The following is a 4,952-nucleotide window of genomic DNA, read 5'->3' as shown; positions in this document are numbered from 1 at the left end:
AACCGCTCTAAGCTGGTTTAAGTCCTATTTATCAAATTGATCTCAGTGTTAACGATGAACCCTGTTAACGATGAACGATGAAGGTTCTGTGCTTGGACCAATTCTGGCCAATTCACAGCCCTCAGCTACCAAGCTCCTCTCCTATGGAACCAGCTTCCAGTTTGGGTTCAGGAGGCAGACACCCTCTCCACATTTAAGAGTAGGTTTAAGACTTTCCAGTTTTATAAAGCTTATAGTTAGGGCTTAGTTATGCTGCTATAGGCCTTATCCTCATCATCATCATCATTATTAGTTATTTCTACGAGTATAGTTGTTGCTGTGCATCTTTATCTCTGTCTTTCTCTCTTTCTCTCCCCTCTCTCCCTCTCTCTCTCTAACCCCAACCAGTCGAGGCAGACAGACACTCACCTCGAGCCGGGGTCTGCTTGAGATTTCTGTCTCTTAAAAAAAAGTTTTTCCCTGCCACTGTCGCATAGTGGGAACTGCTGAGTCTTTGTAAATAATTTTATAATGAGTATGGTCCAGACCTGCTCTATAAAAGTGTCTTGAGCTTACTTTTGTTATGAATTGGTGCTATACCAATAAAATCGAATAGAATTTTGTGGCTCCAGAGGGAGCTGTGCAGAGTCTGATTGATGTCACTTGAGGCAACATTGGTTTAGGCTGAAGACTACAAGTCTGAAAACGAAGAAAATCAGGGGAGCTTTGTAGACCATGGACGCAGCTATCTCTGGTTCTGCTCCATCAATTTAATTGTCACCACGTTGTGAGGTCTCAGCAGTGAACTTGGTGAGAGATATACAGAAATAAAACCGAAGTTGTATTAAGTATGCCTACTGAAGGCAAGTTAAAGCCTTGTTTTTGTCTATTTATCTGCATTATCTACGAGTAATAGGAATGTCTAGTTAAAAAACTATATACAGACACACTTTATGATCAAGAAAAAATATTCTTACATTTCTCTTAAATTTTCTTTGTAGTAACTCTTAACTCTAACTGTTTCTTGTATCTATGTTTGTTTTCAGGAGACAAATTGTGTTTGGCCTGAGCACGAGGTTAAAAAGTGTCATAACAGCTGCATTACGTTTTGAACTACAGCCTGACAGAAAGCCATGACTGTCTGCTCTGAAGTTGGGCTTATCGTGATTGAGAAAGCTCTCATTCCTAGCTGGACCCTGAAGAGGCAGAACAGCCGAAACCCATATGCTGGCAGAAGTCTCAAGACAAATATGCGAGTAACTTTATTTTACTGTCTGGATCTGTCTGCCTTGGCTCGAGCCACCTTAGCTTCTCTGTCGTCCTGCTTGTTTGTTTAATTTAACTCTCTCATTACCTAAAAATTTGTTTCGAGTTGAGACCGATGAGAATTTTCACATTTGCACACTGTGCACAGATCCAGCCAGTGGAACCAGCATCAATCTGTATCTCAAAGAATCAACCAATCATAGCTATTGAGCACAAGACAAATCCCCTTTAGCTAACCTTGATCAGCGAGTCCTGTGTATTGATATCAGCAGTGATAGTAAACATATATGAATTACCCGAAGGCATGACACACACAGTCAAATGAGTAGCCAAAGAGCCAAACGTGCAGTTTCATACTCACTGGAGAGGTTTACTGAAGCAATTATCATGGATGTTTATTGTAGTTCAATATGGGCCGCATATTAATGCTCCCTAAAGTGTTTCTCTTCCCATAACAGAAACTATGAAGCACTGTTGGCTCAGTTTTCTGGAAACATAGTGATGCTACTTGAGAGGAGTAGCCTCTCAAGCAGACTCATCTTAGTTTATGATCTCAGCTGGACAACTCACATCTCACATCTTCACATAGACTCAGAAGAAGAGGATGGGCAAATTAAAAAAGAACAATATAGTGCAATCTAATACAATAACCCTGCAATAAGTTCATAATGTCCATTGCTTTGTGTCGGAGAGCTGCTGATATAACCCTGTAGTCCTTTTTCAGACCTTAGTTTCCACATATATTTATAAGCATATGCACACATGAACACACACACACTTGACTTTTGCCTTGGCTCACCCTTCAAAGATTATCGGTTGTTGTTCTCTTTTATCTTTATTGCCTTTCTCTTCCAACAGAGGGAGAAAGACCTTGGCTCTATCTCCAAAGCCATTCTCAAACTCACACATACTTTTTGTTGTCCAATTTGAATTTACAGCAAACAGATTTTTCTTGTCTCACTCTACTTCTTTCTCTTCCTCAGACACACACCAACACTGAATGCTGAAGCTAAACCAATTCAACACCATGATAACAGTTAAATGAATGAATCCACATTTGGCTCCCAGTGTTTGATTATTACCCTCTCAGGTACCAAACCACACGCAGTTCAACATAAAATTAAAGCAAAATCAGTCTTATCCTTCAGTCCCATTCACAAAATATTAGCAAGGATGCAAGAAACAACTACAGTAGTCCTACACTAGTTTTATTTTTCACCTACTGTGCAGAATCGTGGCATATTTATGAGCTGAAAATAGCTGGAGAAGAAATCAGGAGAATGATTTCCAGCTAGCATTACACATTTATTCAAAACAAACTAATTAAAACCCTGTCCTAACCCTTCTCTAGGGTTCTCCATTCCAACCCAGAGAAGGTGAACATAACTCTTTCTCATGATATAGCTATTCCTTATTGTTCATTCATAATTCATTCAACCATTATATTTTGCCATTCAAAGTCCAGACCAATCCATGTTACACTAAACTACAAACTGAATGAGTTAGTCTCTCTCTCTGTCTTAGGATGTCGAATCCCAATAGACAGCTCCACCTCCATCACAAGTGGTTAACTTGCCGTTGATGTCCTTGAAAACCTCAAAAATTAATATTCAACAACTTTAAATGCTTTAAATCACAAGAGGAGGCCCTCAATCATCGTTGAACGCGTGTTGCCTCAAAGGCGAGTTGTTCTGCAAAGTGTGATTCTATCCTAAGGTATTTGTGGTAGACTGAGACAGATTTATAGTATCTGTCAGAACCAAACATCATGCATCATTGCCAATCAGAGCATCTGGTAATACTCATCAGTTCCTGCAGCAAATGGCATACAAAACAGAAGAAAACTTTTCTATTAGTCAATCATCTCTCAATGGAAAATAAAAAACACAACAAAAATCCCTCTTACTCTACATTAGGAGAAGGCAACAGAAATAAATCTTTTTTCAAGCCAAGCCCTCACTCTGTTCTTCCAAAGACACAGAGAATTCAATACACCATGAGCCTCTAAACAGGGTGAGGTTCTGGGTGAGCATGCAGAGTGTGTGTGAGGAGAGACCAAACAATGTAAGTAGCAGACATCCTCCCCTGCTGACTGATATGTTCCGATGATATTCACTTGTGAGCCAGTGTGCATTATACTGCAACTTCAGCCACCCAGGCAACAGGAACAACACTACAGTCTCTCTTGTATTGGTCCTGAATCACCATCATCCCCAATGTCTTTGTTGCCCTCAATTAGCTAGCAGTGCACTATTAGCCGTGTGTGACGAGTGTCTTTTAAGAGGCTTTTTTAAATTCCCCAGGGTCTCAGAATATGACGGCATATTAATTTAGCTGGCTCTGACATGAACAAAGTGAAATCAAACACAACGTCGTATCACCCACTCTTTCCTCTGAGGAAAAACTGCCATTCATCAACGTAAGCGCTTCCTGTTAGGAAACTGACGCGCCACCCACCACTGAAAGCAATCGTACCGCTCTCCTTTACACCAAAGCCATGCGAATGCCAGAATCGAAAGGGTACACACACATACCATGCTATATGATGCTGCAGCATTGTGCTTTAAAGGACCAGATGGGTGTTGTGATGGTGCATGTTTTATTACAAATCATGTGTGCCTATTGGTTTCAATTCATAGCAGTACAGTAGAAAATTAAATTGTAGTGACCTAATCATTATTTTTTTTTACCATATGAGTTACAGTTTTACAACATTTACATATGATTGAATGCCTTCATGTCCAGATGAAAAATGAGCATTATTGTACTGATTGAAAACATAAGCCAGTTTTACTACCATATCACTCGTGCCATTATAGCTTTAGAACATGGTAGTAATAGCAGGTTTTAATCCTGTGTTTTAAATTAACGGAGGGATCCATTTGTGCCTTTAAAACTTACTTAAAATTGACAGTCCATCAAAATCTTAAACTCTGGTTAATGCTCTAACCAAGATTCAAATAGGCTGCCTCACACTCACTGTTTATCTAATCTAACAAACTGGCATTATCCTTGTCACAGTGTCCATGTTTACTTAATTTTTTTGGTGGGGGGGGTTAATTTTGCGTACAGCTTATGAATGTGATGCCATTTAGAAGCTAGCTCTTACATCTTAGCTGTTGGAACCTCCCATCATAATACTGGTAAACCATCTGGAAGAACCAGTGCTTTTGACTTCATTTCATTTGACAAACATGGACCTCAAGTCTGCACAAGCTGATTCTCATACTGCACTGACAAGAAATGAGCTTCTTGGATGACACAATATAAAAACCTAAAAACATGGTGCAGGACAGACTGATTGTTAGCCAGTTATCAAGGATTTAGGAGGTAAATCAGTTATTAATAGTTTTTATTGAGACACTGCACCTGATTGGACCTAGTCGAGGGAGTCTATTCTAGTCTGGGCCAGTTGCTGTTGACAGTCAAGAGATAAAATGATGCAGTGTGTGGTGTTTCACAATTATCTACTGATTATTTTGCCTTCTGTTGCTTTCGCTAAAATTGTATGACTGAAAATGGGACTATCACCCTCAGCAGTGAGAGACCCATGGCAATCAGATGAAAAAAACAGTTGAGTGCGGCATGATTTAAAGAGTATTATTTAATAATCCAGTTCACCCAGATTTTAGCAGCAAAAGTTTACTCACCTACAGCTCTCTGACTCTATTGTATGCCTTTTCCATGAATTGCATGATAATGAGGAA

At 39.6% G+C, this 4,952-nt stretch overlaps 1 protein-coding gene across 2 annotated transcripts in view; it reads right to left on the bottom strand.

The window, feature by feature from the left end:
- The window catches only part of stat5a (signal transducer and activator of transcription 5a), a 47,291-nt gene that overhangs the window by 19,280 nt on the left and 23,059 nt on the right, over positions 1-4,952 (bottom strand). The gene's annotated exons all lie outside the window — the stretch shown is intronic.

This window comes from Morone saxatilis, unplaced genomic scaffold, assembly GCF_004916995.1.
Source record: "Morone saxatilis isolate NCDOM2014 unplaced genomic scaffold, NCSU_SB_2.0 Contig14, whole genome shotgun sequence".
Classification (NCBI taxonomy): Eukaryota; Metazoa; Chordata; class Actinopteri; family Moronidae; genus Morone; species Morone saxatilis.
This window is presented reverse-complemented; position numbering and strand designations above follow the sequence as displayed.